Source organism: Polypterus senegalus, unplaced genomic scaffold (assembly GCF_016835505.1).
Source record: "Polypterus senegalus isolate Bchr_013 unplaced genomic scaffold, ASM1683550v1 scaffold_2322, whole genome shotgun sequence".
Classification (NCBI taxonomy): domain Eukaryota; kingdom Metazoa; phylum Chordata; class Cladistia; order Polypteriformes; family Polypteridae; genus Polypterus; species Polypterus senegalus.
This window is the reverse complement of record NW_024385622.1, coordinates 1,601-13,019: the sequence shown is the minus strand read 5'-3', so window position 1 is coordinate 13,019 and position 11,419 is coordinate 1,601. Positions and strand designations below refer to the sequence as shown.

At 38.9% G+C, this 11,419-nt stretch overlaps 11 non-coding genes across 11 annotated transcripts; all 11 read left to right on the top strand.

Moving 5' to 3' along the window:
* The first annotated feature begins 1,601 nt into the window (after positions 1-1,601).
* On the top strand, positions 1,602-1,674 carry trnak-cuu. Its single transcript has one exon. It is a non-coding gene; the product is annotated as a tRNA-Lys (tRNA).
* A 645-nt stretch (positions 1,675-2,319) lies between these two features.
* Positions 2,320-2,393, top strand: trnai-aau. Its single transcript has one exon. It is a non-coding gene; the product is annotated as a tRNA-Ile (tRNA).
* A 928-nt stretch (positions 2,394-3,321) lies between these two features.
* Positions 3,322-3,394, top strand: trnak-cuu. Its single transcript has one exon. It is a non-coding gene; the product is annotated as a tRNA-Lys (tRNA).
* A 654-nt stretch (positions 3,395-4,048) lies between these two features.
* trnai-aau lies at positions 4,049-4,122 on the top strand. The gene has a single exon. It is a non-coding gene; the product is annotated as a tRNA-Ile (tRNA).
* Positions 4,123-5,065: 943 nt separating this feature from the next.
* On the top strand, positions 5,066-5,138 carry trnak-cuu. Its single transcript has one exon. It is a non-coding gene; the product is annotated as a tRNA-Lys (tRNA).
* Positions 5,139-5,786: 648 nt separating this feature from the next.
* Positions 5,787-5,858, top strand: trnai-aau. Its single transcript has one exon. It is a non-coding gene; the product is annotated as a tRNA-Ile (tRNA).
* A 934-nt stretch (positions 5,859-6,792) lies between these two features.
* trnak-cuu lies at positions 6,793-6,865 on the top strand. Its single transcript has one exon. It is a non-coding gene; the product is annotated as a tRNA-Lys (tRNA).
* A 661-nt stretch (positions 6,866-7,526) lies between these two features.
* trnai-aau lies at positions 7,527-7,600 on the top strand. Its single transcript has one exon. It is a non-coding gene; the product is annotated as a tRNA-Ile (tRNA).
* Positions 7,601-8,541: 941 nt separating this feature from the next.
* Positions 8,542-8,614, top strand: trnak-cuu. The gene has a single exon. It is a non-coding gene; the product is annotated as a tRNA-Lys (tRNA).
* A 1,660-nt stretch (positions 8,615-10,274) lies between these two features.
* On the top strand, positions 10,275-10,347 carry trnak-cuu. Its single transcript has one exon. It is a non-coding gene; the product is annotated as a tRNA-Lys (tRNA).
* Positions 10,348-11,003: 656 nt separating this feature from the next.
* Positions 11,004-11,077, top strand: trnai-aau. Its single transcript has one exon. It is a non-coding gene; the product is annotated as a tRNA-Ile (tRNA).
* Positions 11,078-11,419: the final 342 nt, after the last annotated feature.

Genomic DNA, 11,419 nt, shown 5'->3' with positions numbered 1-11,419 from the left:
TGATAATTCAATGCCAATATAGTGTAATATGGATACAAGTAAAATGTAGCTAAAGTAATGGGCCTTTAGCAGTTTTTTAAAAATAGTTCTATAGTCTTAGCATGGTGAGTTTCTATTGGTAATTATTCAAATTTTTAGGTGCATAACAGAAAAAAGCCACCTCACCACTTCTTTTCAGGTTGGCTCTTGGAATTATAAGCAGACCTGGATTTGAAGAGTGTAAGGGGACAAACATTCTAAAATGTAGAACAGGGTGATTTTAATTAAGACTTTGTAAACCATTAGTAGTATTTAACATCAATTCTAAGTGACACAGGTAAACAATGTAACAGCACTAAAACTGGTGAAATATGCTCAGATTTACATTTTCTAGTTAAGATTCAGGCTTCTGCACTTTGCAATAACTGTAACCGGATGATGTTTTTCTTAGGTAGTCCAGTAAGGACAGCATTACAGTATTATATTCGACTGAAAACGAAAGTTTGATCTAATTTTTCAGCATCTCTTAAAGTTATAAGAGGACTAACTTTAGCTATATTGCATAAGTGAAAAAATGCAGTCCTAGTAACCTGATTAATATTTAATTTAAAATTTGGTCAGAGCCACTAGTTACCCTTAAATTGTTTAAAAATGACCTGACTTTTAAACCTATTGGACCAAATTAATTTCTAATACCCTCACAATATTCATTTTTGCCAATCACTAAGAATTCTGTTAAATCCTTATTTAGTTTCAGAAATAAGCTGTTCATCCTTTCGGACTTTAGAATTGATCCAGTCTTGAACGTCAGGCTTAGCCATTGTCTGTGTGGAGGCATGTAGGTTTTGCCAAAAAAAAAAAAAAAGAACGAGCCTTTCCGTCTCTTCACTGTAGTATGAAAAGAAATGAAGGAGAGAAATTATCAAACAATGATTAAAGAGTGGATTGCTTAGAATAAATTGATTTTCATTTTCGTCACGCTTCTTCTATATGCTGCACAGAAGGAATCCTCGGATTCATGGACAAGGAAAACCACATGATGAACTCGGAAATGATGGAAAGATTGATAGATAGATAGATAGATAGATAGATAGATAGATAGATAGATAGATAGATAGATAGATAGATAGATAGATCGATCGATCGCAATAAACAAATGAATAAATATAAAATCCATTGCCCCATTTAACTTTCCTGGAAGGGAAGAAAACAAAATATATATCAGTCAGTCTTAGGAAAGAAACCATGTGGTAAAATAAGTTCAAGGTCACAGTTCTCTCGTGGGCAGTTAACATGGAAGTGTATCCACGAGCCGCTTTAATTTCATACCTCTCAGCTGTAACTGTAGGGTAAGCTGACACTCAACAGGCCACAAATAGGACGGGATTGCCTCATCCGTCCACATTACTGCGTGAAGTTGACAATAGCGCAGATTATCGATGGATCGCTACAATCTCTCAGGAGCAGGAGGATGGTTAACTTCTGTTGCAAACGCGCAAATGTTTCTTTTAAAAATGCAACGTCTGTGACTCATCCGCAGCACTAGTGAGCAGGCAGGCGAAGCCAGATTAATTCACTTCCATATAAATCTGACAGAGGCACGTGGTACACCCATTTCTGTGGCCCGGCTAGCTCAGTCGGTAGAGCATGAGACTCTTAATCTCAGGGTCGTGGGTTCGAGCCCCACGTTGGGCGGTTTAGTCCTTTTCCTTTGAAGGAAATGACTTCTTAATCTGAAAATTCGCAAGATAAGTCTAGCGATCGTATTCGTCAAAGCTCTATCCAAACTTAAATAGGCCTACACGCTGCAAGAGTCTAGCAAGTAACAAAATGTCCACATCGTGCTCATTCTGAACTTTTCATTTGTCTGATATCCCAGGTTTCAATAAATGAATGCAGAGAGTGCAGGAAACAACTGCTCAAAGTACAGAAATGTGTGAAAATTGAGACTTTAGATTTGATCCAGTCTTGAACGTAACGCTTAGCCATTGTCTGTGTGGAGACATGAACGTTTTGCCAAAAAAAAAAAAAAAAAGAACGAGCCTTTCCGTCTCTTCACTGTGATATGAAAAGAAATGAAGGAGAGAAATTATCAAACAATGATTAAAGAGTGGATTGCTTAGAATAAATTGATTTTCATTTTCGTCACGCTTCTTCTATATGCTGCACAGAAGGTATCCTCGGATTCATGGACAAGGAAAACCACATGATGAACTCGGAAATGATAGAAAGATTGATGATAGATAGATAGATAGATAGATAGATAGATAGATAGATAGATCGCAAATTTAAAGCAGTGAAAGGACAGATTTTTTAACAAGAGGTTTGATGGGGCAGATTGGCCGGTTAGCTCAGTTGGTTAGAGCGTGGTGCTAATAACGCCAAGGTCGTGGGTTCGATCCCCGTACGGGCCAGCAGCAATATTATCAACACTGGTTACTTGTTTAAGGTTTGTTTCCATCGCATACTTACCTTAGGGTTTTTTCATTCATCCTGCATGATTTTACATTTAAATTAAAACTAATTGAGTTTTAGAGAAAAAACATTTATTTAACATTCAACAAACTTTCTATTCAGTTTTGCCTCGGCAACTTTAATTGAAATGAATATCGCTCCATCATTCACCCAGAGTAGACAAAAATGACAGTCCATCCAGAACACTCAAGTGCAGCCCTCAGTCTGTGATCAATTTATAGCAAAGTAATCTGTGCAAGATAGCGATATTCTCTCTTTACAATCTATTTTAAAAGATAGAATTATATTCACGTTTTACCCTTTCATTCTAAGCAAACTGTACATGTCAAAGTTTCAAAAACACACAGAGAGAGAGAGAGAGAGAGGGAGAGAGAGAGAGAGAGAGAGAGAGAAATAAACAAATGAATAAATATAAAATCCATTGCCCCATTTAACTTTCCTGGAAGGGAAGAAAACAAAATATATATCAGTCAGTCTTAGGAAAGAAACCATGTGGTAAAATAAGTTCAAGGTCACAGTTCTCTCGTGGGCAGTTAACATGGAAGTGTATCCACGAGCCGCTTTAATTTCATACCTCTCAGCTGTAACTGTAGGGTAAGCTGACACTCAACAGGCCACAAATAGGACGGGATTGCCTCATCCGTCCACATTACTGCGTGAAGTTGACAATAGCGCAGATTATCGATGGATCGCTACAATCTCTCAGGAGCAGGAGGATGGTTAACTTCTGTTGCAAACGCGCAAATGTTTCTTTTAAAAATGCAACGTCTGTGACTCATCCGCAGCACTAGTGAGCAGGCAGGCGAAGCCCAATTAATTCACTTCCATATAAATCTGACAGAGGCACGTGGTACACCCATTTCTGTGGCCCGGCTAGCTCAGTCGGTAGAGCATGAGACTCTTAATCTCAGGGTCGTGGGTTCGAGCCCCACGTTGGGCGGTTTAGTCCTTTTCCTTTGAAGGAAATGACTTCTTAATCTGAAAATTCGCAAGATAAGTCTAGCGATCGTATTCGTCAAAGCTCTATCCAAACTTAAATAGGCCTACACGCTGCAAGAGTCTAGCAAGTAACAAAATGTCCACATCGTGCTCATTCTGAACTTTTCATTTGTCTGATATCCCAGGTTTCAATAAATGAATGCAGAGAGTGCAGGAAACAACTGCTCAAAGTACAGAAATGTGTGAAAATTGAGACTTTAGATTTGATCCAGTCTTGAACGTAACGCTTAGCCATTGTCTGTGTGGAGACATGAACGTTTTGCCAAAAAAAAAACAAAAGAACGAGCCTTTCCGTCTCTTCACTGTGATATGAAAAGAAATGAAGGAGAGAAATTATCAAACAATGATTAAAGAGTGGATTGCTTAGAATAAATTGATTTTCATTTTCGTCACGCTTCTTCTATATGCTGCACAGAAGGTATCCTCGGATTCATGGACAAGGAAAACCACATGATGAACTCGGAAATGATAGAAAGATTGATAGATAGATAGATAGATAGATAGATAGATAGATAGATAGATAGATAGATGATCGATCGCAAATTTAAAGCAGTGAAAGGACAGATTTTTAACAAGAGGTTTGATGGGGCAGATTGGCCGGTTAGCTCAGTTGGTTAGAGCGTGGTGCTAATAACGCCAAGGTCGCGGTTCGATCCCGTGCACGGGCCAGCAGCAATATTATCAACACTGGTTACTTGTTTAAGGTTTGTTTCCATCGCATACTTACCTTAGGGTTTTTTCATTCATCCTGCATGATTTTACATTTAAATTAAAACTAATTGAGTTTTAGAGAAAAAACATTTATTTAACATTCAACAAACTTTCTATTCAGTTTTGCCTCGGCAACTTTAATTGAAATGAATATCGCTCCATCATTCACCCAGAGTAGACAAAAATGACAGTCCATCCAGAACACTCAAGTGCAGCCCTCAGTCTGTGATCAATTTATAGCAAAGTAATCTGTGCAAGATAGCGATATTCTCTCTTTACAATCTATTTTAAAAGATAGAATTATATTCACGTTTTACCCTTTCATTCTAAGCAAACTGTACATGTCAAAGTTTCAAAAACACACAGAGAGATAGACACAGAGAGAGAGAGAGAGAGAGAGAGAGAGGGAGAGAGAGAGAGAGAAGGAAATAAACAAATGAATAAATATAAAATCCATTGCCCCATTTAACTTTCCTGGAAGGGAAGAAAACAAAATATATATCAGTCAGTCTTAGGAAAGAAACCATGTGGTAAAATAAGTTCAAGGTCACAGTTCTCTCGTGGGCAGTTAACATGGAAGTGTATCCACGAGCCGCTTTAATTTCATACCTCTCAGCTGTAACTGTAGGGTAAGCTGACACTCAACAGGCCACAAATAGGACGGATTGCCTCATCCGTCCACATTACTGCGTGAAGTTGACAATAGCGCAGATTATCGATGGATCGCTACAATCTCTCAGGAGCAGGAGGATGGTTAACTTCTGTTGCAAACGCGCAAATGTTTCTTTTAAAAATGCAACGTCTGTGACTCATCCGCAGCACTAGTGAGCAGGCAGGCGAAGCCAGATTAATTCACTTCCATATAAATCTGACAGAGGCACGTGGTACACCCATTTCTGTGGCCCGGCTAGCTCAGTCGGTAGAGCATGAGACTCTTAATCTCAGGGTCGTGGGTTCGAGCCCCACGTTGGGCGGTTTAGTCCTTTTCCTTTGAAGGAAATGACTTCTTAATCTGAAAATTCGCAAGATAAGTCTAGCGATCGTATTCGTCAAAGCTCTATCCAAACTTAAATAGGCCTACACGCTGCAAGAGTCTAGCAAGTAACAAAATGTCCACATCGTGCTCATTCTGAACTTTTCATTTGTCTGATATCCCAGGTTTCAATAAATGAATGCAGAGAGTGCAGGAAACAACTGCTCAAAGTACAGAAATGTGTGAAAATTGAGACTTTAGATTTGATCCAGTCTTGAACGTAACGCTTAGCCATTGTCTGTGTGGAGACATGAACGTTTTGCCAAAAAAAAAAAAACAAAAAGAACGAGCCTTTCCGTCTCTTCACTGTGATATGAAAAGAAATGAAGGAGAGAAATTATCAAACAATGATTAAAGAGTGGATTGCTTAGAATAAATTGATTTTCATTTTCGTCACGCTTCTTCTATATGCTGCACAGAAGGTATCCTCGGATTCATGGACAAGGAAAACCACATGATGAACTCGGAAATGATAGAAAGATTGATAGATAGATAGATAGATAGATAGATAGATAGATAGATAGATCGATCGCAAATTTAAAGCAGTGAAAGGACAGATTTTTTAACAAGAGGTTTGATGGGGCAGATTGGCCGGTTAGCTCAGTTGGTTAGAGCGTGGTGCTAATAACGCCAAGGTCGCGGTTCGATCCCGTACGGGCCAGCAGCAATATTATCAACACTGGTTACTTGTTTAAGGTTTGTTTCCATCGCATACTTACCTTAGGGTTTTTTCATTCATCCTGCATGATTTTACATTTAAATTAAAACTAATTGAGTTTTAGAGAAAAACATTTATTTAACATTCAACAAACTTTCTATTCAGTTTTGCCTCGGCAACTTTAATTGAAATGAATATCGCTCCATCATTCACCCAGAGTAGACAAAAATGACAGTCCATCCAGAACACTCAAGTGCAGCCCTCAGTCTGTGATCAATTTATAGCAAAGTAATCTGTGCAAGATAGCGATATTCTCTCTTTACAATCTATTTTAAAAGATAGAATTATATTCACGTTTTACCCTTTCATTCTAAGCAAACTGTACATGTCAAAGTTTCAAAACACACAGAGAGAGACACAGAGAGAGAGAGAGAGAGAGAGAGAGAGAGAGAGAGAGAGAAGAAATAAACAAATGAATAAATATAAAATCCATTGCCCCATTTAACTTTCCTGGAAGGGAAGAAAACAAAATATATATCAGTCAGTCTTAGGAAAGAAACCATGTGGTAAAATAAGTTCAAGGTCACAGTTCTCTCGTGGGCAGTTAACATGGAAGTGTATCCACGAGCCGCTTTAATTTCATACCTCTCAGCTGTAACTGTAGGGTAAGCTGACACTCAACAGGCCACAAATAGGACGGATTGCCTCATCCGTCCACATTACTGCGTGAAGTTGACAATAGCGCAGATTATCGATGGATCGCTACAATCTCTCAGGAGCAGGAGGATGGTTAACTTCTGTTGCAAACGCGCAAATGTTTCTTTTAAAAATGCAACGTCTGTGACTCATCCGCAGCACTAGTGAGCAGGCAGGCGAAGCCAGATTAATTCACTTCCATATAAATCTGACAGAGGCACGTGGTACACCCATTTCTGTGGCCCGGCTAGCTCAGTCGGTAGAGCATGAGACTCTTAATCTCAGGGTCGTGGGTTCGAGCCCCACGTTGGGCGGTTTAGTCCTTTTCCTTTGAAGGAAATGACTTCTTAATCTGAAAATTCGCAAGATAAGTCTAGCGATCGTATTCGTCAAAGCTCTATCCAAACTTAAATAGGCCTACACGCTGCAAGAGTCTAGCAAGTAACAAAATGTCCACATCGTGCTCATTCTGAACTTTTCATTTGTCTGATATCCCAGGTTTCAATAAATGAATGCAGAGAGTGCAGGAAACAACTGCTCAAAGTACAGAAATGTGTGAAAATTGAGACTTTAGATTTGATCCAGTCTTGAACGTAACGCTTAGCCATTGTCTGTGTGGAGACATGAACGTTTTGCCAAAAAAAAAAAAGAACGAGCCTTTCCGTCTCTTCACTGTGATATGAAAAGAAATGAAGGAGAGAAATTATCAAACAATGATTAAAGAGTGGATTGCTTAGAATAAATTGATTTTCATTTTCGTCACGCTTCTTCTATATGCTGCACAGAAGGTATCCTCGGATTCATGGACAAGGAAAACCACATGATGAACTCGGAAATGATAGAAAGATTGATAGATAGATAGATAGATAGATAGATAGATAGATAGATAGATAGATAGATAGATAGATAGATCGATCGCAAATTTAAAGCAGTGAAAGGACAGATTTTTTAACAAGAGGTTTGATGGGGCAGATTGGCCGGTTAGCTCAGTTGGTTAGAGCGTGGTGCTAATAACGCCAAGGTCGCGGGTTCGATCCCCATACGGGCCAGCAGCAATATTATCAACACTGGTTACTTGTTTAAGGTTTGTTTCCATCGCATACTTACCTTAGGGTTTTTTCATTCATCCTGCATGATTTTACATTTAAATTAAAACTAATTGAGTTTTAGAGAAAAAACATTTATTTAACATTCAACAAACTTTCTATTCAGTTTTGCCTCGGCAACTTTAATTGAAATGAATATCGCTCCATCATTCACCCAGAGTAGACAAAAATGACAGTCCATCCAGAACACTCAAGTGCAGCCCTCAGTCTGTGATCAATTTATAGCAAAGTAATCTGTGCAAGATAGCGATATTCTCTCTTTACAATCTATTTTAAAAGATAGAATTATATTCACGTTTTACCCTTTCATTCTAAGCAAACTGTACATGTCAAAGTTTCAAAAACACACAGAGAGATAGACACAGAGAGAGAGAGAGAGAGAGAGAGAGAGAGAGAGAGAGAGAGAAGGAAATAAACAAATGAATAAATATAAAATCCATTGCCCCATTTAACTTTCCTGGAAGGGAAGAAAACAAAATATATATCAGTCAGTCTTAGGAAAGAAACCATGTGGTAAAATAAGTTCAAGGTCACAGTTCTCTCGTGGGCAGTTAACATGGAAGTGTATCCACGAGCCGCTTTAATTTCATACCTCTCAGCTGTAACTGTAGGGTAAGCTGACACTCAACAGGCCACAAATAGGACGGATTGCCTCATCCGTCCACATTACTGCGTGAAGTTGACAATAGCGCAGATTATCGATGGATCGCTACAATCTCTCAGGAGCAGGAGGATGGTTAACTTCTGTTGCAAACGCGCAAATGTTTCTTTTAAAAATGCAACGTCTGTGACTCATCCGCAGCACTAGTGAGCAGGCAGGCGAAGCCAGATTAATTCACTTCCATATAAATCTGACAGAGGCACGTGGTACACCCATTTCTGTGGCCCGGCTAGCTCAGTCGGTAGAGCATGAGACTCTTAATCTCAGGGTCGTGGGTTCGAGCCCCACGTTGGGCGGTTTAGTCCTTTTCCTTTGAAGGAAATGACTTCTTAATCTGAAAATTCGCAAGATAAGTCTAGCGATCGTATTCGTCAAAGCTCTATCCAAACTTAAATAGGCCTACACGCTGCAAGAGTCTAGCAAGTAACAAAATGTCCACATCGTGCTCATTCTGAACTTTTCATTTGTCTGATATCCCAGGTTTCAATAAATGAATGCAGAGAGTGCAGGAAACAACTGCTCAAAGTACAGAAATGTGTGAAAATTGAGACTTTAGATTTGATCCAGTCTTGAACGTAACGCTTAGCCATTGTCTGTGTGGAGACATGAACGTTTTGCCAAAAAAAAACAAAAGAACGAGCCTTTCCGTCTCTTCACTGTGATATGAAAAGAAATGAAGGAGAGAAATTATCAAACAATGATTAAAGAGTGGATTGCTTAGAATAAATTGATTTTCATTTTCGTCACGCTTCTTCTATATGCTGCACAGAAGGTATCCTCGGATTCATGGACAAGGAAAACCACATGATGAACTCGGAAATGATAGAAAGATTGATAGATAGATAGATAGATAGATAGATAGATAGATAGATAGATCGATCGCAAATTTAAAGCAGTGAAAGGACAGATTTTTTAACAAGAGGTTTGATGGGGCAGATTGGCGGTTAGCTCAGTTGGTTAGAGCGTGGTGCTAATAACGCCAAGGTCGCGGTTCGATCCCCGTACGGGCCAGCAGCAATATTATCAACACTGGTTACTTGTTTAAGGTTTGTTTCCATCGCATACTTACCTTAGGGTTTTTTCATTCATCCTGCATGATTTTACATTTAAATTAAAACTAATTGAGTTTTAGAGAAAAAACATTTATTTAACATTCAACAAACTTTCTATTCAGTTTTGCCTCGGCAACTTTAATTGAAATGAATATCGCTCCATCATTCACCCAGAGTAGACAAAAATGACAGTCCATCCAGAACACTCAAGTGCAGCCCTCAGTCTGTGATCAATTTATAGCAAAGTAATCTGTGCAAGATAGCGATATTCTCTCTTTACAATCTATTTTAAAAGATAGAATTATATTCACGTTTTACCCTTTCATTCTAAGCAAACTGTACATGTCAAAGTTTCAAAAACACACAGAGAGATAGACACAGAGAGAGAGAGAGAGAGAGAGAGAGAGAGGGAGAGAGAGAGAGAGAAGGAAATAAACAAATGAATAAATATAAAATCCATTGCCCCATTTAACTTTCCTGGAAGGGAAGAAAACAAAATATATATCAGTCAGTCTTAGGAAAGAAACCATGTGGTAAAATAAGTTCAAGGTCACAGTTCTCTCGTGGGCAGTTAACATGGAAGTGTATCCACGAGCCGCTTTAATTTCATACCTCTCAGCTGTAACTGTAGGGTAAGCTGACACTCAACAGGCCACAAATAGGACGGATTGCCTCATCCGTCCACATTACTGCGTGAAGTTGACAATAGCGCAGATTATCGATGGATCGCTACAATCTCTCAGGAGCAGGAGGATGGTTAACTTCTGTTGCAAACGCGCAAATGTTTCTTTTAAAAATGCAACGTCTGTGACTCATCCGCAGCACTAGTGAGCAGGCAGGCGAAGCCAGATTAATTCACTTCCATATAAATCTGACAGAGGCACGTGGTACACCCATTTCTGTGGCCCGGCTAGCTCAGTCGGTAGAGCATGAGACTCTTAATCTCAGGGTCGTGGGTTCGAGCCCCACGTTGGGCGGTTTAGTCCTTTTCCTTTGAAGGAAATGACTTCTTAATCTGAAAATTCGCAAGATAAGTCTAGCGATCGTATTCGTCAAAGCTCTATCCAAACTTAAATAGGCCTACACGCTGCAAGAGTCTAGCAAGTAACAAAATGTCCACATCGTGCTCATTCTGAACTTTTCATTTGTCTGATATCCCAGGTTTCAATAAATGAATGCAGAGAGTGCAGGAAACAACTGCTCAAAGTACAGAAATGTGTGAAAATTGAGACTTTAGATTTGATCCAGTCTTGAACGTAACGCTTAGCCATTGTCTGTGTGGAGACATGAACGTTTTGCCAAAAAAAAAAAAACAAAAAGAACGAGCCTTTCCGTCTCTTCACTGTGATATGAAAAGAAATGAAGGAGAGAAATTATCAAACAATGATTAAAGAGTGGATTGCTTAGAATAAATTGATTTTCATTTTCGTCACGCTTCTTCTATATGCTGCACAGAAGGTATCCTCGGATTCATGGACAAGGAAAACCACATGATGAACTCGGAAATGATAGAAAGATTGATAGATAGATAGATAGATAGATAGATAGATAGATAGATAGATAGATAGATCGATCGCAAATTTAAAGCAGTGAAAGGACAGATTTTTTAACAAGAGGTTTGATGGGGCAGATTGGCCGGTTAGCTCAGTTGGTTAGAGCGTGGTGCTAATAACGCCAAGGTCGCGGGTTCGATCCCCGTACGGGCCAGCAGCAATATTATCAACACTGGTTACTTGTTTAAGGTTTGTTTCCATCGCATACTTACCTTAGGGTTTTTTCATTCATCCTGCATGATTTTACATTTAAATTAAAACTAATTGAGTTTTAGAGAAAAAACATTTATTTAACATTCAACAAACTTTCTATTCAGTTTTGCCTCGGCAACTTTAATTGAAATGAATATCGCTCCATCATTCACCCAGAGTAGACAAAAATGACAGTCCATCCAGAACACTCAAGTGCAGCCCTCAGTCTGTGATCAATTTATAGCAAAGTAATCTGTGCAAGATAGCGATATTCTCTCTTTACAATCTATTTTAAAAGATAGAA